Source organism: Vulpes lagopus, chromosome 5 (assembly GCF_018345385.1).
Source record: "Vulpes lagopus strain Blue_001 chromosome 5, ASM1834538v1, whole genome shotgun sequence".
Taxonomy (NCBI): domain Eukaryota; kingdom Metazoa; phylum Chordata; class Mammalia; order Carnivora; family Canidae; genus Vulpes; species Vulpes lagopus.
Genome location: NC_054828.1, coordinates 61,922,669 through 61,949,462, shown reverse-complemented (window position 1 = coordinate 61,949,462; position 26,794 = coordinate 61,922,669). Strand labels below are relative to the sequence as shown.

Here is a 26,794-nt window from a genome sequence, read left to right as displayed (position 1 = left end):
AATGGATGCATGATATTTCACTGGGACAATTGCAGCTTAAATTTAGTAGACAGAACATGCACATTTCCTTCTATTTCCTCCTCAAGTCTCACAAAATGACTATTATGATCCAGTTTAAGAATACACATGCCCCATACTTCGTATGTCACTTCCCTGCTCTTCTTTGCTCCATAGGATTTATAACTGTTGGGCAAATCATAACATTTATTAAACATTTTGTTTATTATCTATTTCCTTTCACTAGACTATAAACCCTATGAGGGGAAGCCAGGGATTTTGACTACCTTATTCATGTTTATCTTCTCACCTGGTAGGACAGTGCTTGATATCCTAGTGAGTCCTTAAATATTGAGTGTATAAATGGATAAATGAATAAAGGAGTAAAGAGGCACAAGGCACAACAATGAAGATGAGATCAGAAACAGTTGCTGGAGAGACGTCAGCATCTTTGGTGCAGAAAAACTCACCAATCAGAGGTAACTGTGATAGATTAACTGCAAAAATAACTACATTCCTTCTTTGTTCCCTTTATCTATGCGCATTGCAATGTGACTTTACAGCCTGTACCATCAAGAGGTAGAGTCTATTCCCTGTTTCTTGAATGGGAAGTGGTCTTGTTATTTGCTTTGACCAATAGAAAGAAACCATAAAATTTTACCAGTCCCAGCCTAACCATCAAAGGGTCTATGGGTTTCTGTCCTAAATCTAGGGACCATTGCCTCTGCCATGAACAATTCCAGGCTAATCTGATGAAAGATGAGAGAATATGTGGCCAGAACTGAGTCAGCACAGTTGCCCTAGTCAAGGCTGCAAGTGTTATGAGTAAACTCAGCCAAGGTTGACAAAACTGACTTTTCAGACTTGCGTTGGACTGCACATGCCTAAGGAAGCCCAGCTGAAAACAAAAGAATCATGCAGCTTGTTTAAAGAGTCATGAGTAATCGTAAATGATTATTGATTCAAGCCACTGAATTTGGGGGGTAGTTTGTTACATAACAATAGCTAACGGATATAGTAACTCATAAAACCAGAAAAAGTCCAGGGCCAGATGGCTTCCCTGGGGAATTCTATCAAACATTTAAAGAAGAAACCATACCTATTCTACTAAAGCTGTTTGGAAAGATAGAAAGAGATGGAGTACTTCCAAATTCATTCTATGAGGCCAGCATCACCTTAATTCCCAAACTAGACAAAGACCCCACCAAAAAGGAGAATTATGGATCAATATCCCTGATGAACATGGATGCAAAAATTCTCAACAAGATACTAGCCAATAGGATCCAACAGTACATTAAGAAGATTATTCACCATGACCAAGTAGGATTTATTCCTGGGACGCAAGGCTGGTTCAACACTCGTAAAAAAAATCAATGTGATTCATCATATCAATCAGCAAGAGAAAAACCAAGAATCATGATCCTCTCAATAGATGCAGAGAAAGCATTTGACAAAATACAGCATCCATTCCTGATCAAAACTCTTCAGAGTGTAGGGATAGAGGGAACATTCCTCAACATCTTAAAAGCCATCTACAAAAAGCCCACAGCAAATATCATTCTCAATGGGGAAGCACTGGGAGCCTTTCCCCTAAGATCAGGAACAAGACAGGGATGTTCACTCTCACCACTGCTATTCAACATAGTACTGGAAGTCCTCGCCTCAGCAATTAGACAACAAAAAGACATAAAAGGCATTCAAAAAAAAAAAAAAAGGCATTCAAAAAAAAAAAAAAAGGCATTCAAATTGGCAAAGAAGAAGTCAAACTCTCCCTCTACGCTGATGACATGATACTCTACATAGAAAACCCAAAAGACTCCACCCCAAGATTGCTAGAACTCATACAGCAATTTGGTAGCGTGGCAGGATACAAAATCAATGCCCAGAAGTCAGTGGCATTTCTATACACTAACAATGAGACTGAAGAAAGAGAAATTAAGGAGTCAATCCCATTTACAATTGCACCCAAAAGCATAAGATACCTAGGAATAAACCTAACCAAAGAGGTAAAGGATCTATACCCTAAAAACTATAGAACACTTCTGAAAGAAATTGAGGAAGACACAAAGAGATGGAAAAATATTCCATGCTCATGGATTGGCAGAATTAATATTGTGAAAATGTCAATGTTACCCAGAGCAATTTACACGTTTAATGCAATCCCTATCAAAATACCATGGACTTTCTTCAGAGAGTTAGAACAAATTATTTTAAGATTTGCGTGGAATCAGAAAAGATCCCGAATAGCCAGGGGAATTTTTAAAAAAGAAAACCATAGCTGGGGGTATCACAATGCCAGATTTCAGGTTGTACTACAAAGCTGTGGTCATCAAGACAGTGTGGTACTGGCACAAAAACAGACACATAGATCAATGGAAAAGAATAGAGAACCCAGAAGTGGACCCTCAACTTTATGGTCAACTAATATTCGACAAAGGAGGAAAGACTATCCAATGGAAGAAAGACAGTCTCTTCAATAAATGGTGCTGGGAAAATTGGACATCCACATGCAGAAGAATGAAACTAGACCCTCTCTTGCACCGTACACAAAGATAAACTCAAAATGGATGAAAGATCTAAATGTGAGACAAGATTCCATCAAAATCCTAGAGGAGAACACAGGCAACACCCTTTTTGAACTCGGCCACAGTAACTTCTTGCAAGATACATCCACAAAGGCAAAAGAAATGAAAGCAAGAATGAACTATTGGGACTTCATCAAGATAAAAAGCTTTTGCACAGCAAAGGATACAGTCAACAAAACTAAAAGACAACCTACAGAATGGGAGAAGATATTTGCAAATGACGTATCAGATAAAGGGCTAGTTTCCAAGATCTATAAAGAACTTCTTAAACTCAACAGCAAAGAAACAAACAATCCAATCATGAAATGGGCAAAAGACATGAACAGAAATCTCACAGAGGAAGACATAGACATAGCCAACAAGCACATGAGAAAATGCTCTGCATCACTGGCCATCAGGGAAATACACATCAACCCACAATGAGATCTCACTTAACCCCTGTGAGAATGGGGAAAATTAACAAGGCAGGAAACCACAAATGTTGGAGAGGACGCGGAGAAAAGGGAACCCTCTTACACTGTTGGTGGGAATGTGACCTGGTGCAGCCACTCTGGAAAACTGTGTGGAGGTTCCTCAAAGAGTTAAAAATAGACCTTCCCTACGACCCAGCAATTGCACTGCTGGGGATTGACCCCAAAGATACAGATGCAGTGAAATGCCGGGACACCTGTACCCCGATGTTTATAGCAGCAATGGCCACAATAGCCAAACTGTGGAAGGAGCCTTGGTGTCCATCGACAGATGATGGATAAAGAAGATGTGGTCTATGTATACAATGGAATATTCCTCAGCCATTAGAAATGAGAAATACCCACCATTTGCTTCAACGTGGATGGAACTGGAGGGTATTATGCTGAGTGAAGTAAGTCAATCAGAGAAGGACAAACATTATATGGTCTCATTCATTTGGGGAGTATAAATAATAGTGAAAAGGAATAGAGGGGAAGGGAGAAGAAATGGGTAGGAAATATCAGGGAGGGAGACAGACCATGAGAGACTCCTAACTCTGGGAAACGAACTAGGGGTGGTGGAAGGGGAGGCGGGTGGGGGTTGGGGGTGACTGGGTGGCAGGCACTGAGGGGGGCACTTGATGGGATGAGCACTGGGTGTTATTCTGTATGTTGGCAAATTGAACACCAATAAAAAATAAATTAAAAAAAAAAAGGAAAACCAGAAAAAAAATCTGATAACTAAACCCACAGTGGGAAAGCCAGTTAAAAGCAATCAGATTCTTCTAGTCAAATTCACCTGTAGAATCAGAGCTATCATGTTCCATTTTAGGTAGAGGTACATGATTCAAAGTCTTTAAGATGAGTGTTTAGGGGCAGCCTGGGTGGCTCGGCAGTTTAGCGCTGCCTTTGGTCCAGGGCCCCATCCTGGAGACCCAAGATCGAGTCCCAGGTTGGGCTCCCTGCATGGAGCCTGCTTCTCCCTCTGCCTGTGTCTCTGCCTCTCTCTCTGTGCCACTCATGAATAAATGAATAAAGTCTTTAAAAAATAGTGTTTAGAACCCTAGATCCTCTCCACCCCATGCATTCAAGCAACTATTTCTCCCTCACCTTGGCATAAGATAGGAACTTTACTTTCTGGAGAGGTCTTTGGACTCAGGCACACAAGGTACCTCACCAGCGGGTAGTAAGGAATCACACTAAAAGTAGGGAACAATGAAAAGTCATAGAGGTTAATGGTAAAATTCTGAGCCCCCAGCTAGGTTCGAAGGATGATAGCAGCCAGGCTTAAAACTCTAAACAGGATTTTGGAGGGAAATCTGACCTGTCTACAGAAGAGAATTTACATGTATGACCTGGTATGACCCCATGACCCTTCAACAAATTGTACAATGGACAGGCTCTGTGTGCACACACAGAAGGCTTTTTCCCCCCTCTTAAATATTTATTATCTATTTTGGAGTGAGAGAGAGAGAGAGAGCTTGCAAGCGAGCATAGTAGGGAGAGAAGGAACCAAGGGAGAGAATCTCAAGCAGACTCCCTGCTGAGTGGGGAGTGGATGCAGGGCTCTATCTTATGATCCATGAGATCATGACCTGAGTCAAAATTATAAGTCAGATGCTTAATTGACTGAGCCACCCAGGCACCCCCTCTCCTGCCCCTGCTCCAGAGAGCTTCTAATCAGTGTTTAAATACAAACTTTCAGTCAAGGGTCATCAGTTATGTGAGAGAAGTCTTTGTGTGAAACCAGAGTCCAAAACAAATAAACAGAAAAAAGGAACACAGATAAAGAGAGACAATGAAGGGAGCAGAAGAAAACTTAAAAACAAAGCCAAAATTAATATCTCAAGGAGATGAGAAGATATTGTACCCCTGATACAAGACAAGGACACTATTTTAAAAGGAATAAAAAAAAAATAAAATAAAAGGAATAGGCAGAGAATAAGAATATGCTTTTGGAAATACAATGTTTGATGGGAGAAATAATTTAACGGGAGAGTTGGAAGGTAAAGTTGAGGAAATCTTCCCAAAAGCAGAACAAAAAAGACAAAGGGATGAGGTAATTAGGAAAAAAAATAAGTATTTAGAAGAGAAATCCAAGAGTCTTAAAACCGCATTGCATAGCATCAAAACTTATTTAATCAGCAGATTCATGGCTGACTATTAAAACTGTTTCCGGTTTTTGCAATTATTAACAGTTCTTGCAGTGAACATCTTTGAAGCTAAATTTTGGGTTTCTGCCATGATTATTTCCTTGGGATAAAATTACAGAATGGAATTACTTGATTAAAATATATAAACATATTAAAGCCTTTTGATATGTATTACTAAGAAAGATTGTTTCAATTTATAATGCCAGAATATGAAAACAATGGTTTGTGACTTTTCCTTAAAATCAATCACCCTTGTCTCAGTCTATCTGGCAATGGGTTCCCATTGTATCAACAATAGGTATGGGAATTGGCAGTTGTGTTTATTCTCATTTCCCAACAAGATTAAGCAAATTATCCATCACATAACATCCTGAATTGTCTTGGTACATTCTGCTTTGTTCTATAGATCAAAAACTTTGAATGAGAGTTCTACAACAGTAGATTAAAGATGTTCTTTTTTGCTTTGCTCCACACATGTGCTTCAGTCTTGACCTAAAGAGATAATATTGGATGAGAATGAAGTTGTTTTAATTTTAGACTCTACTTTTGGTCTAGCCCATCTATGACTACATCTTAGACGTGCTAAGGATAATAGCAGTGATAGTGGAAGTCTACTTAATGAGGTAAGTGTTCTTTGCTATAAATGTTTAGAGAAGAAAAGGAAGTGAAAAATGGAGGGAAGGAGGGAGGAGGGAGGAGGTAGAGAGAGTGGAGGGTCACTGAAGGATCAAGATCCAGAAACTGGCTGGCCTTAAACACAAGGAAAAGGATTTCATCTCTGAGAGTGGATGAAAAGAAATAAAGATGAGTAAGGGAGGAGATGCTCATAGATTGTGGGTGAGTTGTTGAGGGAATTATTTCTCTGATCACTCCTTTTCTTTGCTTAAGTATGAAGTAAGGCTATTTGCTGAGAAGCAGGAAGGTAGGAGTTGGAGAAAAAGAATTGAGAAATGTGCGTTGGTGGAAATTTGGAATGGTTCTCATTGGAATGAGAAGGAGAAAGGGATCTGAGCATGAACAAATAAAGGACTTACCTTTCTCTTTCACTCAGTATGTGCTTCTTGAAAGTGAAGGCTATAACTTTGTTCCTCTGTATTATCAGTATCAAGCCTAGTGCCTGACTTTCTGGAAGTACTCAAGAAATTTTTGCCAAAAACATGGCTGCCAGTCACTGTTATTTGACCCATAGCCTTGACATTGAATGTCTCAGATTTTTCCCTTTCCCTAAAATATCGGCTTGGCCCAGACCTACCTTGACTTACTCCCTGTAAAATTATTAGAAGAGACAAAAACAAAACCCAGTTCTTAATTGAGACACTAAATTTCAACACACCCAGGAAGCAAAGAAAAAGCAAGACTCTGATTAATCATATTTCTCCTGCTGTATTTCAAGTTCTTTCATTGGTCATGGCAACTTTCCAAAAGGACATTTATTAACAAAAAGTTTTCATCACCAGTTCTCATCTCAAGCAAGTAGCATTGCCAAGTAGCACTGCCATTGCAGCATGAATTACAGTTAACATTCTAAAGTGCTATGCAAATTTTTTGGGATGCGTTTTGTGGCAATTAAGCTCTGGGGGAGTTAATGACATGTTTGCATTTTAAAAATATTTATTTATTTATTTACAGTGAGCAGGGGTAATGAAAGAGGGAGGGAGGGAGAGAATCTCAAGCAGACTCCACATTGAGTGTGGAACCCAACACAGGGTTGATCAATCCCACAATCCTGAGACCATGACCTGAGTCCAAACCACTGCGCCTTAAACTCATTCCATGAGGCTGCATGGGAAGCCGATGCCACGCCACCCTTTCCATTGCCCACTTTTTTCATTTGAGAGCCCTAATCTTTTGGATGGTCTTCTGATGACCCTCTCCCAAATTCCTGTTCCAATTCAAGTTTCGGAACAAAAGTTCATGTTCATTGGAAAGGAAATCATTACTTTCACTGTGTTCTCATATTTGGTGGCATTTCATATGCAAACACATACAGTGAGGAAAACTAAAAAAAAAAAAAGTATCTGTAAGGAGCGATTTTTTTTAAGGAAGTGTTTTTTGATGTCTATGTTCAAATTTTTTTAAAATTAAGACTTTATTTTCTAGAGCAGTTTTATATTCAGGGCAAAACTGAGGAGAAGGTACAGAGATTTTCTATATATTCCTGCCTGTACACGTATATAGTCTTCCCCATTAGCAACATCCTGTTCAAATGGTACTTTTTTCATAATCAGTGAACCTACCTCAACACATCATAATCCCAAGGTCCAGAGTTTACATGAGGGTTCATTCTTGGTGTTGTGCATTCTATGGGTTTGGCTAAATGTATTATGACATGTATCCATCGTTTTAGTATGTAGAAAGTATTTTCATTGCCTAGAAATCCTCTGTGCTTTATTTATATATCTCTCCCCTCTACTCCCACTCTGCCAATCCCTAGCAACCACTGATCTTTTTACTGTCTCTATAGTTTTGCCTTTTCCAGAATGTCATATAGTTGGAATCATACAGTATGTAGCCTTTTCAGATTGGCTTCTTTCACTTAGTAAGATGCACTTTAAGTTTTTTCCATATCTTTTCATGGCTTGGTAGTTTATTTCTGCTTAGTGGTGAATCATATTACATTGTCTGGCATACCACAGTTTATTGATCCATTCACCTACTGAAGGATGTCTTCGTTGCTTTTAAATGTTGGCAATTATGAATAAAGCTACTATAAACATCTGTGTGTAGGTTTGGTGGGACATAAATTGTGGGCTACTTTGGTTGAACACCAAGGGGAACAATTACTGGATGATGAGTTGGTTTTGTAAGAAACCAACAAACGATTCCTAACAATGAGTGAGATTTTCTGTTTCTCCACTTTCTTGCCAGCATTTAGTGATGTCAGCTCCAGATTTTGCCCCCTTTAATAGATGTGTAGTGGTATCTCACTGTGGATTTAATTTGCATTTCCTTGATGGTATGTGATGTGGAGCATCTTTTCATATGCTTATTTGCTGTTTTTCTTCTTTAGTGAAGTGTCTGTTTTGTCCCAATTTTAAACTGGGTTGTTTGTTTTCTTATTGTTGAGTTTTAAGAGTTCTTTGTGTATTTGGAATAATAGTCCTTTATCAGATGTGTCTTTTGCAAGTATTTTCTCCCATTCTGTGGTTCATCTTCTCATCCTAACATTATGTTTTACAGAGCACAAGTTTTAAATTTTATCCAGTTTATCAATTATTTCTTTCAGGGATTATGCCTTTGACATTGTATCTAAAAAATAATCAACATTACCAAGATTATCTAGGGTTTCTCCTGTTATCTTCTAAGAGTTTTATGGTTTACATTCAGATTTATGATCCATTTTGAGACAATTTTTGTGAAGGGTATAGGATACATGTCTAGATTCTTTTGTTGTTGTTGTTGTTGTTTTGAATGTAGATATCCAGTTGTTCCAATGTCATTGTTGAAAAGACAATCTATTTAAAAAAAAAAACTATCTGCTCCATTGTATTACCTTTGCTCCTTTGTCCAAGAACAGTTGTCTGTGTTTATATATGTCGGCTTCTGGGCTTTCTATTGTGTTCCATTGATCTACTTGTTTATTCTCCCACCAATGCTACACTGTCTTGATTACTGTAGCTTTACAGTGAGTCTTGAAGTCAGGTAGTGTCAGTCTCCATATAAACTCTAGAATTGGTTTGCCAATATCCACAAAATAACTTGCTGAGATTTTTATTGGAGTTGCATTGAATCCATAGATCAAGTTTGGCAGAATTGGCATCTGAGAATAATGAGTCTTTCTATCCATGAACATGGATTATCTCCCCCTTTATTTAGTTCTTTGACTTTGTTCATCAGGGTTTTGTAGTTTTCCTCATGTAAATCTCATACATGTTTTGTTAGATTTATACCTAAGTATTTCACTTCGGGAAATGCTTATATAAATGGCATTGTGTTTTTAATTTCAAATTGCACTTGTTCATTGTTGGTATATAAGAAAAAATTGACTTTTGTATGTTAACCTTTATTCTGCAAACTTGCTATAACGCTTGTTAGTTCCAGTAGATTTTTTTGTTGATTCTTTTGGAATTTCTACATAGATGGTTGTATCATCTGTGAACAAAGACATTTTTATTTCTTCCCTCTCAATCAGTATTTCTTTTATATCATTTTCTGATCTTGTTGCAGTAGCTAGAACTCCAGCACAATGTTGAAAGAGAATGGTGAGAGGAGACAGGGAGTATCTTTTCAAAGACTGATCAACTCTAGTAATTCTTAATTGAAGGGAAAAGAAACATAGTTTTGAGGATTTGTCTTAAGTGTAAAGCACTTATTAAATTAAAGAAATTCTTCATGCCCATTTGAGCCCTGGGAAGAGGGAAAATTTATTTCTATGTAGAGAATGACTTTTTAAGAAAATTAATGCAATTTTCCGTTAAACTCTAAAACTTTGCTTTGTGGGAGTATGATTATAAGATTTAGACTTAAAGTCTGAAAAACAAATAAATGTGAAAGAAACTATAAAGATTGGAAAATGTCTTCCCAGGCTCTTTAGAGAATGGGACTGTTTGAGAAGCATTCATGTTACCAACCAGAGTCTCCACCCCAGGAACCCAAACCACAGCCCATCAAACTCCTAGACACTGACCATGGGTGCCTGGAGGAGCACTATCAACAGTTCATGAGCTCTGGTCAGATTTCTTGCAGGGTTATGTCGTGCTGACTTTAGAAAGAGGTTAAGTTGAATTCAGTGTCCCCTTTATCCAACTTCCAACAGACATTTAGAATTTTTCATGGAGAAGTTTCTTGGAGGAACTTAAAGATCACTGTTCTAGAATTGTAAGTTTTAAAAGTAATAGTGTATTGCTGTGAATCCTTCTCCATAAAGCTGAGTGTGAAAAGAGGTCATTTGTCTTTGTTTTCTTTATGTCAGGTCAAATCTGACTCAGAAGCAATCCCCCCACCAATGCTGTGACAGCAGGAAATTTATGCTCAATGAAGTGGGCCCACATATCTTGCCCAGGGCTGTACAAAAATCTTATGTGGTTCTTAGAAAATGGAAAATGCACCCTTAATCTTTAGCCTGCCATGCTACTGACATCTTCACCATCCAGATCATCATGGTCCCTTGAAAATGGGTGGATACTGGGCCATGTAGTCCATTCTTTCTCTGAGAGCTTGCTCTTTCCTTGAAATCACCGAGGTGGAGCGTACATCCTCATCACTAGCCAGGCTGGCTGGCTTACCTCCCTTGAGGCTTAGAGTAATGAAGGTCCATCATGTGCTTAGAATGGGATAGAAAAAATATGATGACAACAAAATACAAATTAGTATTTCAATAAATAATTTTTCCACAGCAGGATGAAGATATGACCATTCCATTGTCTATACTGCCCCTGGCAGAGCAAGGGTATTGAACTCAGGCAGTTTGACCCCAGAACACATATGGAATGGATTTATTGCTTCATTCTTAAGAAAACCACTGATCCAATCAACCAATGCTGTTAATCATCTACCACACTGAAGGCACTATGCTAGATGCTGTGAATAGGGCAGTAAACCAAATAGATAGGGGCCTTTCTTTGTGATGCTTAATGTCCAGCCGTAGAGACTGTGCAACTATGGCAGGTTAGAGTTTATGCCTTATAGCTCAGATGTGCCAAAAATTAAAGTAGTTTTCTTTATTTTTTTATGGTAGGCCTCATTCCTATTGATGGTGGGGAAACCATTTAAAGCTATCACCCATGAAAGTAATTCATTTTTAAAAATAGTTTAAAATGGCCAAGTTTGGTCTAACCCAGTGTCTTTTGGGTACTTGTAGTTTTTTCCCTGAAGGTTTTTAGTCCTTCTTTTTCCTCTTTTCCGTGGCCCAGGGTGAACCTAAGAAGTATGCATACAGGGAAGGTACTCTCCTGAGCCATACTTGGAGAATTGTACTAGAATCTCTTTGCCAGTGCTCCATGGGGATTCCTACAGACACGCAGGCCTCCTCTCCCACAGGGTTTCAGCCCTCAGGAAGAGCTGGGACCCTACAGTCTAACCTCTTTGCTCTATTCTGTTTCTTTCCCTCAAAATGTCCCCAGCAAAGGAGGAATTTCTACTTCTTGTTGGATGCCTTTATGATTGTTTTTTATATGGTCTTCTGCTTCTTTGAGCCATTTACTTATACATTTGACAGATACTTATGGGACACCTATAATATACCAGGTACTCATCTACCACTCAGGATATGTCAGTGATCAAAACCAAGACTCCAGTCCTTATGAAGTTTACATTCTAGTGTGGAGAGAGGAGAGACAACCAATAGACATAGAAAATAAGTAAATTATGTAGTATATCAGAAGATCATAAATGTTACCGAAAAAAGAGAAAGAAAGGCAAATAGGATGGAGAGTGTGGGACTGGAAAGCACGTGCAATTTTAAATAGAATAGTCAGGGCTGGCCCCGATCAGAAGGAAGTATTGAGTGACGCTTTGGAGCAAAGGCCTGAGCTGGCCATTTGAACAACTGGGGAATGAGGGCTCTGGGCAGATGGGATGGCAACTGCCCTAAGGTGGGGGTTTGACTTGCACACAGCAAGGAGACCAGCATGCCTGGAGCCAATTGAGACAGGGAGAAGCTTATAGAAGTGACTACAGTAGAGGGGTTTATAAAAGTGGGGCAGGATCATGCAGTTGTCTGTAATGGTTCATATAGCTCATTTTACCATCACATTCTTAACTCTTTTTGCAAAGATGTGTCAACAACTACTGATTGGTTTTAAAAATTTTGGAAACTTTTTGCAGATTATCTGAGCATGGGTCTAAAGTGACAAGGTGATGAACTAAATTCCCTTCTGTAGTTCTACATATCATTATTTTTTTTAAAAGATTATTTATTTATGGCAGACAGAGAGAGAGAGAGAGAGGCAGAGACACAGGCAGAGGGAGAAACAGGCTCCATGCAGGGAGCCTGATGTGGGACTCGATCCCGGGACTCCAGGATCACACCACAGGCTGAAGGCGGCACTAAACCGCTGGGCCACAGAGGCTGCCCTCTACATATCTTTAAATTCTGGACAAGGGTTGCATGTGGTCCTGAATCATGATGACATATTTCTAGTTTATATTCAGATCTATGCTTGTTCTGTTGGCAGAGCTTCCATGAGTCAGGTTGGATCAAGAAGATACCCATGTAACATTGTGCCTTGATTCAACGAGATACTCAGAGATCACATTCCAGGAGAGAAGAAGTTTAGAAGTGGCAGCAGGTTAACAATGGCATTTAGCTCTAAAGCACAAGGGCTTATGGGTAACAGATCCTTTTTCCTAAAAAAGAGGGGCATTCTTTTTTTTTTTTTTTAATTTTTATTTATTTATGATAGTCATAGAGAGAGAGAGAGAGGCAGAGACACAGGCGGAGGGAGAAGCAGGCTCCATGCACCGGGAGCCTGATGTGGGATTCGATCCTGGGTCTCCAGGATCGCGCCCTGGGCCAAAGGCAGGCGCCAAACCGCTGCGCCACCCAGGGATCCCAAAAGAGGGGCATTCTTATCTAATATTTATGTAAAGGAAACAGCTGTAAATGGTCATCCCAGGAAATTCATTGCTAGGATTTGCCAGCCTACCTGCAGAGACAGTTCAACTCAGCGAGATATATACATATATCTCCTATATATATCATATATATATATATATTTTTTTAACATCTTTGAAATTGAAGTTGGTAGAGCAAATCTAACAAAGGGAAATTAACGAGTGGCATTCATGCCCAGTCAGTTCATTTAATATAATGTCTGGCTCCTAACCCTATTTTTGGTAAACTGCAAACAGAATTTACTTGTTTTCTGAAGGGGATCTGGGTCAGAAGCCAGTAGCAGAGCATCCAACAAGTTACTTTTCTGCCTTTGAACAACTCAGCTAGAGAAATGTGAGGAGCAGGTTGGAAAAAGAGGGACTGTTCTTTAGTGTCTGTTTGGAATTCGCTGTCTTTGTCCTGTACACAAGTACAGTCTGTAAAATATCACATTCCTAGAAGGTGGATTAATGAAATTCTGAAACCTCCTACACATGATACACCTCCTGGGTAATCTCACATGTGTTAAAATTGTTACAGACACTTTCCTATCACCACAATTACAGTTTTTATTGTGTGGAGTGAGGGGTGGGGGAAAGAATTCATAAAATAAAAGTTAGTCTTCGACATGTGGCAAGTCCATCAGCTACGTGATAAATCTTTCACAGAGCTGCATTCCGTAAGGTGAGAGAGTCTGCTCTCCTTTACCATGGCCTGACCTCCCATTACTCAGTACTTCGCGGGAAAACTGAACTTTGCATCAGAAGGAAGTTCCAGAGGTCCCCCGTGGGCCGTCTGTTTCTTGCTGAGAACATTCTAAGGTTGTGTTTTGAGTTGTTTGTCTTTCCCCTCCTTGAATGCCATGCAGTTTACTAGAGTAGACTTGCTTTTATGTTTTCTTTCTCTTTCATGTCCATTTCTGGCTGACCGTTCAATACTGTGGCCATTGGCATGAGTCGTAATGCTTGGGTAACTGGGCAAGCAATTAGTCCAACCAGACAGATCTTCCTTCTTCAGCAAGTCTTTCCTGGCTTCTGCAAACACAGCTGGCCAGACAAAGACCATGAGAAGAAACCAGACAGTAAGTCGCTTCTTACTTTAAAAGAAATAAACTCAAAATGTTATTAATAGTTGTCATTTTGTAGTTGAAGACAAGGATGCTCCAAGCACCAATGCTATAAGGATTATGTTGGAGGGCGCTTAGTCTTTTGTGGTTCCCTGCCTCCACTGTAGCACATAACTTGGGGGAAACCGTTCAGGGTTCAAATCAACACATGGTTAGTGGAAGAAGCTTCTGGAAATCTCCACTGACATTCTGAGAAGCCAGCTTGAAAGGGAAGAACTCAGTGAGACACCTCTTCAAACATCTTGGAAACAAATGATAGACTAGTGCTGGGGCTGTAATTAGAGCCTGAGATGAGAATTCTTCTCTCCTGGAAACTAAACAAACTGGGGGAAAGAAAAAAAAATCCAAATATAATTTATAGACACAAAAGGAACAATTGAATTAGTAAGAATAGGCATGAGCTCAAAGGTAAATTGGAGCATGAATTCTGTAGGCACAAGATCACATGAAATATATTTTTTAAAGCTTTTCAAACCTCTGAATCCCATTGCTCTTGAAACGCAGTTGAAGAAATGGAAAAAGCATGGCTGGAAGTGCTAGTGAAGCCAGGGGAGTAGAGATTCTTGGTTCTAGCAGGCTGAGCTCATCTCAGGGACTGGGAATGAAGACAAAAGGAGTTGCGTTCCCACATCATCCCTGTGGAGTATGCAAGCACCGTGGCCTCCTCCCTCATCTTTGTAGACACCATATGGGATCAATCTTGGTGATGATGATAGGTCCTTGGTGACTATGATATTCCCCTAGCAGATCCTTCAGATTTGACCCGGGATGGGGTGGGATGGAAGGGCGAAGGAGTGGGGAGGGAGAGAAGGGGATCACAAGGGATGAAAGCAGTTAATGAATTTCAAACAAAACCACAGGAAGACAAAAAGATAGGACTCCTCAGAAAAGTTTCAACACTTCCTAAATGAGTAAGTCAGAGAAACATCACTAAATGTGCTGCCCATAATTTAAGGTAGTCAGCTAGAGGATTACTTTCTATTGTGCTTTCTGAAGGCTGGAATTAGTTCTGTGGGATGCTTTTGCAAATGATACTGTCATTTTTTGCTTTTCAGCTTGGTAGAGCTTGCCACTTAAGCAGGACTCCTAGGAGGAAGTTGGCTTGTTTACCAACTTTACAAGAATGATCCCAAGGGAAAGGGCAGTCCCCATTTTAGATGTGGGTTCCTGCCACTGACTACTTGTGTGACCGTAAGCTGATCAGCCTCTCTGGGACTGCCATCTGATCTGTGAAATGAAGGTATTGGGTTGGATGACTTTTTAGGACCTCTAAGTTCTGGAAATGGGCTCAAATGGAATATTCTATAGATTTAAGTTTATCTTAGTGATGGACATGACTCTTAGTCACCTTCTTCAAAATTCTTCTTTAAAAGGAAGACTTCATGGAAAGTATTTCCTATATAGTGAAAGAGTTTAGAAGATATGACCCCAAAATATCCTATTCCAGATCATTTTTAATTCAAGGCACTTTAGAAACAGCAGATCCATGGAGGGCATCCTTCCTTTTTCCTCCTGAAAGCAGGAGATGAGATGCTGATATGGAAGATGTCCTGCCTATAGCAGAAGGCAAGAAACATTCATATCACCAGAGACGAGGAGTCAAGGCCAAGAGTGCAAACAAACCTATTAAACTAATCAGTGACAGTGACAAAACATGAGAGATACCTAACTCTGGGAAATGAACAAGGGGTAGTGGAAGGGGAAGTGGGCGGGGGGTTGGGGTGACTGGGTGATGGGCAATGAGGGAGGCACTTGGCGGGATGAGCACTAGGTGTTATGCTATATGTAGGCAAATTGAACTCCAATGAAAAAAAATTTAAAAAATAAACTAATCTAGCCTTCTAGTTGCTTCTCCCTAATTAACTACCCTAGCCTAAGCCCCTCTGCCTTGTCACGTGTTCACAGTTTAGTCCTCCTTGTCCAACTTCATGTGGAAGCATTTGACTCTAGCTGCTTCTTTGTGTCTTCATTTTTCTTGTGAGGGCTCTAATGTACAAGTCTAAAAAAAAAAGTAACTAAAACTTGTATGCTTTTCCTCCTGTTTATCTGTCTCATGTTAGTTTAATTCTTAGGCCCAGCTGGAGACCCAAATGTAAAGGAGAAATTTTTCTCTCCCTACAGTAGCAATACGTGTCTCTCCATTTTCAGTTGCTCCGTGCAGGTGACGAACATTGCCATCTATAGGAACATTCTCCTCCTTCTTACCCAACTTCTGGGGAAGAGTTTGTCTTCCTTTCTCTCTGTTCTTCATACATCTGCAAATGATGAGACCCAAGTAGAAGCCTTAGAAGCAATAATGGAGTGAGAGGAAAAAGATAGGAAGGAAAGGAAGAGAAAAGTGAAAAGAAAGAACAGGTCAGAATGAGAGGAAAAAGAAAAGGATGTGAGGAAGGGATTGGTGAGGGAGGGACCTATGACCTCCATGAGGAATGGACTTTGTCTCTGGGCAGTCTTCAGGATGAGAGGGATTCAACAGCCCTGCAATTGCTCGAAATTTCTTTAAAAACTAGAGATACTTTCACCGGCCGAGCTGAGAAGGTACACCTACTTCCTCTTGAGCTCTGTGGGGCTTTCTGTTACACAAATAAAAGGGCACTTGAATTCAACAGTCCCTGAGATAGAGGTGGGATCTTCTGACATAGAAGTGAGCAGCCCCAAGGGGGCAGCACCACCATGGGAAATTAGGGAGGTATTCATTAAGGCCTCCTGCTAAAGAAACAAGGGCTGAGTTCTTTTGGGGCCGCCTGAGAATCACGCAAGCCCATGAACGGCCACGGGATCCACGGATAAAACTCACTGTGCCACTCCACTCACTTTGCCAACCCAAACAACTCCTACATTGAGGGTTGCTGCTAGGCCTTTGCATGAGTTGGGTGCTTGCTCTATCCCGCCATGATGCATCTGGCCTAACAAAAGGGACCCCCTGCTGGCAACCAAATTCAGCAGTTCTGCTCAATCTTTTTCATATGGGAATTATCATCCAGATCCATACCAGGCAAAGCTCAAATTGTCACCATTAACCAGCAACTCTCAGCACTGTGGAAAAGCAGAATCAAGTCACTGTGCGAGGAGATAATGTTAGCACTATATGGTCCTGGTCCCCAGGAGGAGAAATTCCATTCTAGAAGAGCCAGTACTTAGGTGTCCTCCTTTAAATCTCCCTTACAAGGGAAGGTTTGCCAGCAAAACTAGGCTTTGCTAAAAGTCAGGAGGTCAGGGAGGAGGGGTGGTGCTTGGAAAGGGCAGCAAGGCTTCTTAGGTTCTCTTAATGTTCTATTTCTTGATTTGGGTGCTCATTGCACGGGTGTGTTTGATTCAGGACAATTCACTGAGCGGTGCAATTATGATTTGTGTGCTTTTGTGTGTATATGTTACTGTTCAATTTAGAAAATGTGGTCTTTAGGCAGTGCCCTAGGTTGTATTCTCCTTGAGGAGAAAGACCGAGATTTTATTCACAGCTCCATCCCCTTCTTTGAGTATAATGTCTGGCTCAAATTAACTACTTGATAAGTATTTGTTCAATGAAGGAGAAGGAGAAGGAGAAGAAGAAGAAGGAAGGAAGAAAGGAAGAAAGGAAGAAGGAGGAAGAGGAGGAATGGCTTTCTCTTGGTGTCCAACCATTTGGCATCAATGGTTCAACCATTGGTTCAGCCCCAACCATTTGGCGTCCTTCAAAAGTTTTGGCTTCTGACCAGTGAGCCACTGTGTGCACACAGTGTACAGATGTCAGCTGGTGGCAACAATCCTGTGCTACTTGGCAAGGAAACTCAATGCACAGGTGCCTGGCCTTTTGTGTTTTAAGTTCTCTTAAGCATGGGATGGATTTTTGAGCCTGGAGAAGCCATGCTAATCATAAACGTAAATCATCTGGAACGAGAGTTCCATGGTCGAGAGAAAACCAGACTTCAAAGATGAAGGCCCAGCTGCTCTTGGAGGAACCCAAAGAACTGCCCCAGAAAGTTCTGTCTCACCCACAGCGGGTAGAACGGCCAGGCACCCTGATAGTTGTAGGAGAGCCTTCCTATCAGGTCGTTCATTGTCATCACAGGACATATTTATAGAGATGTAAAAAAAAAACAACAAACTTCAAATTTCTTTTAAACAATCACAAACTTATGGAAAGTTTGCAACTATGGTCTAAAAACATGTTTTCTGAACTAGTTGAGAGGAAGTTGCCCAGCTGCTGCCCCTCATCTCTAAATACTTTAATGCGTGTTGCACACAATCGACGAGGGCTTTCCCTCGCGTGGCCACACTACAACCATCCTGGTCGGGAATGTAAAGACATACGTCACTACTGTCTAAACTGCAGTCTCCCCTACAGTTTCACCAGTTGCCCCAATCAACACGCTTTATTGCAAAGAGATCGAGTTCTGAATAATGCATGCCATGCAGTTATTATGCCTCTTTGGTTTCCTTATCTGGCAGCAAATTTTCAGTCTCCCCTTGACTTTCCTGACTTTCACACTTTAAAAGGTTATAGGCCGGTTGGTTGGTAGACTGTCCCTCAGTTTGAGTTTGCCTGCTGTTTGCTCATGATTCCATTTTGATTCTTCTCTTTGGGCAGGGAAATCACAGAAGGGAGGCTATGTTCTCCCACTGCATCCTCTCTAGATGCACAGGATTTTAATTTGTCCAGTGACTGGCAATGTCCATTTTGGTGCCTTTATTAAGGTGGTGTCCTTAAGGTGTTCTGGGGGAGGTAATCTGACTGAAACCATGTAAATATCCCATTCAGCCTCCAACTTTTCATTTGTTGCATTGATGAAGTCTGTAAGGACCCATGGTTTCCTTCCTGTTTCTGTCGTGGGCTACACACTCATGAGATGCTCTTGCTTAATTGTCCCTGAGTTTGGTCGGTGAACTCTTCGCAAGTTGGGTTCTGTGTCCTTGGACATGTCTTTGTCATTCTATGGGTGCGTTGTTTCCCACCATAAGATGCTCCAGGCTTGACTCGTACCTTCCTGCTCCAGCCGGGGAATGAGCCATTTTCCCAAGGAGTAACACATAGGCCCACGTGCACTCACATGTGCAATCTTTTTTTCTGTGATTAGCTTTTACGTGGAAAACTGTAGGTTCGCATCCATAGCTCTGATTCGAATTCAACACCGACGTTGTTGGGTTCATATTTGTAGCTTCCCTCTCTGACAACAAGAGACTCGGCTCCCAATACCCTTAATATATTTGCTTGTTTGATTGATCTCCCAGAGCATCACTGATACTTCTTCTCCACCACCATCTCCTCCTCCGTATGGTCACCCTCCACACCCTCACCCTCGGCTGGGGCTCTGCACCCTCTGGGGGCCAACCCCTCTGTGTGGCCTCTCCTGGCCCAGCTTGGGTTCTGACATCCTCGCTGAACACCTCACCTTGGGCGCCCTCCTCACCTGCTGTGTGTCTGGCCATCATCTGTGCTGTCCCCCCTGCCCCCCCACCCGGGCTCTGACCCTCCCCCCTATGTAGCTGCCTGCGGGTGTGGCTCCCTTCTCATCCCACCTGGCCCTTGCCCCTCTGCTCTGGGCTCTGCAGCTTCTGACCCTCTCCCACTGCCCGTGGGAGCCCACTGTGGTCTGCCTCCACCTAATGGCTTCAGGAGTGAATTCTTTAGGAAAGGAAGGAAAGAGAAAGGAGGGGAAGAGGGAAGAGGGGAGAGGGAAGGAGAGCTTTCTCCCACCTTTTGGCCCAGAAAAATGTTTCCAGCATAGTTGTTTTAAACGCTTATCATGTTCTACCCTTTAGGTGGTTCACTCATATCTTTTGACTTCTGAAAAAGAGAAAATCCTTTCATACCAGTAAGGAGAAATATCTGCTTCTTTTTATCAGAGTTTTCAGGTAAGTGTTTGCCATTAGTCTTATTACAAATTCAGGTAACCTTGGCCGATCCATCTTGGTTGAGGAGGATTGAGGATGCTGGGAACAGCTTCACTGAGGAGGAGATGGCGCTGCCTTTAATTTGTAGCTCTCGGTTAGGAGAATCACTGGAAAACCCAAGCTGCCACCCCTCCTTCCTTCAGAGGGACCCTAGTCACACCCAAGAATCAAGAACTGCTGCTGTGGAGAGGGTTGGGGTGAGGAAGGAGGATTCTATCTCCACCCCACCCCCACCCCCTGGGGCTGGCCTGGTGGCCTTCCAGTGGCACTACCTTCCTAGCACGCCAACATAGTGCTCCTCCTTTTCCCAGGGTCCTTCATCTTTTCCTACCTCAGAAAGATCCTACCTACCTGAGGCACTCCTCAGGAGTTTGGGGGCAGGTTTTGGGCCTCTTTTCCCATTTGAGATGTTTCATCTGGGGTCCTAACACAAAACATCGGTTGCATATCAACATTTCTTCCACAAGTGACCTTGTCTGAAATGACCCATTCTTTGCTAGAATAACTTCCTTGCTTTTGCGTCTTTCTGTCTAGAAAAGTCTTCCATTTTGTACAGCTCCTGGGAGTTCTTTTCTGCTTGCTGGATGGGTTGCTATGTGACTCACGAACCAACGAGTAAAATCAATTCGATCTTCAGATTGACTCAGTTGAGTTTTTTTTTTAAAACAAGACCTTTGGAGTGTAAGACTTCTTGTCTCAAGCCAGTGAAATACAAGAACTTCATGCTGAACATGGATTGTAATTGGAGAGAAAAGCTGTTTTCATAAAAACAAAACAATAGCGATAACAATAAAACCCAGCAATATTGGGCTTATTTTCAGAGTATTTTGTGTCAGGCATCATAAGAATGATCCCATTGTCCTCTCGTCTGCCTAACTTATTTGGAATTACCTTGAGCCATTTCTTGTCAAAGGAAAAGTAACCACCTCTGCCCTGCCTGGCTCCAGACTCTTCACTGTGCCCCCAGAGCACCCTTGATCCCATAGCAGGTCAACAAATTATCTATCCCCTTTTCCTCTGAAATAATTCACTCCTTAATGCAGGGACTTACCCACCTTTGAACTTAGAACCTGATTAAATAAACCAGCGACCACTTAGCTCTGGAGCCACCTTTGCTGGGGAAGACATTGGATTTGAAGATGCAATTGTGCAAGAACATGCTCCAGCTCTTCGGAAAGAGTGGCCATGGACTGACTCTTCCTTTGAGGAAGGGAAAGCAAGTTTCTGGGAGCATTGCAAATGCTTCATGGAAATCCCACTTTGGGGTTCTGGGAAGGACTCTTTGCTTGGTTCATCACTCCATATGCCTCGTGGACCAAATTGCCACATTTTTCTGATGGATCAACATGTTCTTGGCTACAGAGGGATGAAATGCTGCTACAAATTGAGCTTCGTAGGAACTTCAAAGGAGATGTGTCTTGGGGAGACCTGTCCTCCAGCATGAGATGCAGGCATTTGAAGACATGAGACCCAAGCACCAAAATGAAATTAATAAGAAGGAGCTCCCGGGATAGTGGGGGGGCAGGGGGAGGAGGGTATCGGGTGCTGCCTCAGATCCAAATGAGCAGTCAATTGAGTCCAGTAAGGGTGCTAATGAGCTGTTTTACCTGATTCTGGCAAACTCACCCCGCACCCATAATTTTCTTTCAAGGTATCATTAAAATAAAATGATCCCTTATTTTGGGTATCCGTTTACACTATAATTATTTTGGTCTTTTGTAGTGACTTTCATGGTTAAATTAGGCAATTCTTCTCCTGCCTGGTAGATAATGTAATGATTTTTTAATCATGTGTTTTTTTTACCAGCCAAATTGTTTCCATGATCCCATTAGAAATTCTTCTGTAGTGATTCCAATGGATTTATTGAACTACTGGTGACAGCCACACTGATGAACTGCAGGCTGCCTGCTGCTAAATTCTGCCAATGAATATCAAACACCTTCCATTTTCCCGTGGACCCAGAACAAATCCAATAATTTTGATCAATGGATGTATTTCCAGACATTCACCATGGAAGTGGTGAAGAATACCAAGCAGTTGTGGTAGGTTTTTTTTTTTAAGGTTGTATTTATTTTTTGTTCTGATTATGAGAGTAGTAGTATGCTTTAGTACAAAACATTCAGAAATATATAAAAATACAAATGCTATAAAAATCTGTAATTTCATCAATTACTTAAAGCCATTTCATATCTGATGGTATTTCCTTATAATTTTTTAATCTACTTTTGTTTCTATTATCTAGCTATCTCCAAAATTGGAACTGTAACTTACATGCAACTTAAAAAATATTTTATTTATTTATTAATAAGAGACACAGAGAGAAAGGCAGAGACAGAGGCAGAGGAAGAAGCAGGCTCCTTGCGGAGAGCCTGATGCGGGACTTGATTCCAGGACCCCGGGATCACGCCCTGAGCCAAAGGTAGACGCTCAACCACTGAGCCACCCAGGTGCCCCTACATGCAACTTTTTAATCAGATTTTTTTTTCACTTAATATTCAAGATAAACACTCTTCCAGGTCACTGAATATTCTTTGAAGTTATGATTTTAATGGCTGTATGGTATTTCATTGTATTCATTTGTCCTCTAGATGTTTCCTGAGGTCCTACTATAAACAAGCACAGTATTTACTATAATTTATTTGGTTATTTCCTTATTGTTTGAACACTTGGATGCTTTAAAAAAAAAAAAAGGCACAGCATGGCTCTCTCTTCCAAAGTGGCAAAGGCTCCCTATTTTGCTGAGAGTTAAGTCCTTTGAAGCCCTTCATAAGTGCCCCGGAGCTCTTTTTCTCTGTGGTCCCCAGCTTCCTCTCTGACTGCTGTACTCAAGCTACTAGACTCCCTACTGCTTCTCTAATTGCTGGACAGGCTTGTGTCCCTACATCTTTGCACCAGCTGTTCCCTCTTCTTCCAATGCCCAGGGACCCACTATCTAGATATCTCACCTCCTTTGAAACTTGGCTCAAATATCAGCTTCTTAGTGAAGTAACCTGTTCCCCCTCATCTTGTTTCCAGCCATTCCTGATCCCTCTTATATTGCCCTGCTTTTTCTTGGTCTTCCAGCACCTGTTCTCTCATGTACTATTTTACTTTAGCTCTTTCCCAAGTTTACTGTTTGTGATTGATTCTTCCCACCGTAATGTAAATTCCACGAGGGTAAAGATTTTTGTCAATTTTGTTCACTACAATATTGCAGGTGCCCCCAAAGAATACTTGGTGCGTGGCAGGTGCTCAGTAAATGTTCGTCAAATGAGTGGATATGTGGTTTGCATTTTTGGCTGTTGTGAACGATGCTGTATTGCATCTAAATCTTTCACTGACTCTCTTGTGAGCTTCTGATACTGAGTCAAGGAAACAAATGTAAAGTCTTCTTGATATGTATTGTTTAGCAGCCTTTTAGAAAAGTTGTTCCTTTTTTCTTTTTCTTTTTTTTTTTTTGAGAAAGAGAAAGAGAGCGCAGGGGAGGGGCAGAGGCAAGAGGAAGAAAGAGAATCTTAAGCAGGCTCCACACCCAGCATGAGCCCAACGCGTGGTTCTATCTCATGACCCTGAGATCATGACCTGAGCTGAGACCAAGAATTAGACGCTTACCCAACTAAACCACCCAGGCGCCCAAAGTTGTCCTGACTTACCCTTTTAGCAGCAGAGTATAACAAACTGCCCATCTCATTGCATTAACATATGCATTAAGTGCTATTTAAAAATATCTTTGCCAATCTAATTGGTGAAAAATGCTACTTGTTTAAAAAATTTGCAATAATTTTTTATAGCTATCTGATTGTTACTAAATTTGAATATTTAAAAATTAGTTTCTTAGTCATGGACATATCTTCTTTTGAGGATCAACTGGTCACCTTTCTTTGATTTTTCTGTTGTGAATATTAGGACTTATTTTCTTTAGAAATAATCTGTGCACAGTGAGATATATTTAGAAAAAGAAAATAAACAGCCTTGAACCTACCACACAGCCTGAGAAATCGTACATCATGGATTCTTTTGAAACCCTGATGAGCATCTCCCAATCCCATTGCTCAGCATCTTCACAAAGAAACCCTTGATTTTTGCATGTCTGCAAATGGCATATTATTTAATTTTATCTCTTTTGAAAATGGAGTCACACTGCGTAAGTCTTCTGCACTTTAACGCTGTGTTCCAAAATCACCAATGTTTGATTTCTGCAGCATTAGGTTCACTTGTTTTCACTGATGAATAGTATTCCCTTATGTGTATGTACCACCTTTTATTTATTCAGTGTCCTGTCAATGGACAGTTGGGTCATTTCTAACTCTTTGGTTTTATAAACAACACTGCTACAAACATTCTTGCTCATGATTCCTGAGGCATTATATGCAAAGTCTCTCTAGGGTGTGGAATTGCTGGGTCTTATATGGTGTGTATGTTTGGCTTTTCAAGATAATGTGGAACTTCTTTCCTACTTGGTTGTAGCAGCGAATATTCCCACTATCAACAGATGGTCATTCCTCTGGGTTCACATTTTTTCTAACACTTGTACTGCATTGGAATGGCTGAAAAACAGTATCCCATTTTGGTTTAAATTTCATTTATCTTTCAAATGATTCCTGGGTGTTTACTTTTCCTCTTTTTCTTTTTACTTAAAGGCTAATAGTGCCCATTACCATAATCGTTTACTGAGTTCTGCTTTGAGTGTGCCAGTTCCTGCACATTACATGTTATCCTCTTGTCAACCTTGTGAAGTAGTTAACTATCATCTTTGGGGCCCCAGAATATATGTTATAAATGGTATTTCCCCAAATGATAGCCTTCACATATTTATAACATGTGACTTGAGACCCAGGACTGGCCTGTAATCCTATTAGACTGCAATTTGACAGTAGATATCTAATTTCTAAAGTCTGTCCTATGGTCTTTCAGAGATTTTTTAAAAATATCACTAATAGTTTTGTGAAAGAAAAAGTTCTTTCTTAGTTAAGCCGAGGCTAGGTTAGAGTGTCTGGTTGATTTCCAAATATATGGGAAATCATCATCTTTAGGGAATGTTTTGCAACAATGTGGATGGTTCATCAGAGTTAGACAACAGAACCCTAGAGCTTCCTGTCAACCTTTTGAGAGAAAATCCATAGGAAATATTGTCAGATAGATCCAAAAGGACATGAAAAGGTATTATCATCTTGTTTTGGAAGGTTCCGGCTAGATTGTCTCCCAAAACATCCTTCTTCTGAGGGAGGAGGCCCCAGCAAGCCTGGCTCAGAGTTATGGGAGCAGGGAGGGGCTGACATGTTTTGCTGCTACTCATCTTGGGCTAGGCTAGGCTCAGGAAGTCCACTGGGCCACAGGACCCCTGGGCCTTCAAGCAGCAGGCCGAGGGAAGGCGAGTGGGATGTTCACGAAAGAGGTTGAGAGAAGGATGACACCGTGGGCCTCAGAGACTAGACCCTTCCCATGGCACTCCTGGGTGGGTTCTCCCCCAGATTTTGCTTGTCTGCCAGCCCAGCCCAGGATCATGCTCTGTCTGACGCTTTGCTTTGTCAGTCAAATTCTCAACCTTTTCATCATTCGCTTTCCCCTTGGCATGTGTGGTCTTGTGCTATTATTTATTTAAAAAATATAATTTTACTGAAGTGTAATTTGCATTCCATGAAAGTCACCCTTTTTAAGTGTACAGTTCAATGATTTTTAGTGAATTGTGCAACCATTACCAGCATTGGCTGTCAATCCTTGCGTCCTACCTTTCCTGGGCATTTTGGATAAATGGAGTGATATAAAATGTGGTCTTTTGTGTCTGGCTTCTTTCACTTAGCATGAACTTCATTCCTTTGTACCAATGGAATTACGTTGGAATAGTGTTCCATTGTTTGGATATACTGTACTGTATTTATCATTCACCAGTTGATGGATATTTGGGCTGTTTCCACCTTTTGGCTGGTTTGAATAGTGCTGCTCTGAACATTCCTGGGTAAGTCTTTATGTGAACATGAGCCTTAATTTCCCTTGGGTATGTACCTAGGAACGGAATTGCTGCACCATATCGTAAGACCATCTAACTATTTAAGAAACTGCCTGTTTCCACATCAGTGCCCGATTTTACAACCCACATGATTGACATCTTTGTATGAGTTCTGTCTCTATAAGCTGTAGACTTTTGCAGACAGCAATCCCGCTCGTAGCCCCTTGTAACTCTCACTGTCAGTGGAGGAGAGGGTTGTGGTCATTAATGATGATGGCTATAGTGGGCTGAATGGTGGCTCTGAAGATATTATCCATGTCATAATCCCCAGAACCTGTGAATATTATCTTATGTGGCCAAAGATGTGAGGAGGAGCTAATCCTGGAACATCCAAGTGGGTCTTAAATGCTGTCACAAGCACCATTATAGGAGGAGAGGGATAGTGGGAGATCGCATGCATATACACAGAGGAGAAGACTATGTGAACACAGAACAGAGAGAGAAGTGGCCACAAGCCAAGGAATGCTGACAGTTACGGAAAGCTGGGAGAGGCAGAAAACAAACTCTTCCCAGATCTTCCAGAGGGGGTATGGCTCTGGCCACACCTGATTTCAGCTCAGTGAAACTGACTTTGGATATCTGGCTTCTGGAACTGTGAGAACACATTTCTTTTAAGCCACTAAATTTATGATAATTTGTTACAGCAGCCACAGGAAACTAATACCATTGCTTAATGTGGTGGCTAAATGGAGCAAGAGTAGAAGCTGCAACACAGCATATTGGGAGGTCGTAAACGTAGTCCTGAAGACAGTCCAGAAGACAAAGGGGTTTCCGATTCCTTTGGAATAAGCCTTCTTATGAATGAAGCGCATTCACTGACTCATTCAGTCATTCATCTTCAACCACGAAGGTTCTAGGAACTCTGTTTAACTGCACTTACTACAACATGGACATATTTTTCTTTCTATCTGGGAAGAAATTACACATCAGCCATTTTTGGATATACTTTATTTTCCATTGTATACAAACCAGTGTTACTGCCTATAATCATAAAGAGCAGGATTTTGGAACCAGGTTGCTTGTGTTCAAGGCTGGCTTTGCCACTATGTAGCTGTGTGGCTCTGGGCATGTCACTTAGCCTTCTTGTGCATGG

General features: G+C 41.1%; 1 long non-coding RNA gene across 1 annotated transcript; it reads left to right on the top strand.

Annotated features, from left to right (window-relative positions):
• Positions 1-359: 359 nt before the first annotated feature.
• Positions 360-25,623, top strand: LOC121490549. The gene is made up of 7 exons (XR_005987709.1): positions 360-476; positions 5,740-5,807; positions 13,387-13,799; positions 14,900-15,084; positions 19,584-19,676; positions 21,522-21,757; positions 25,495-25,623. It is a non-coding gene; the product is annotated as an uncharacterized LOC121490549 (long non-coding RNA).
• The last annotated feature ends 1,171 nt before the right edge of the window (positions 25,624-26,794 follow it).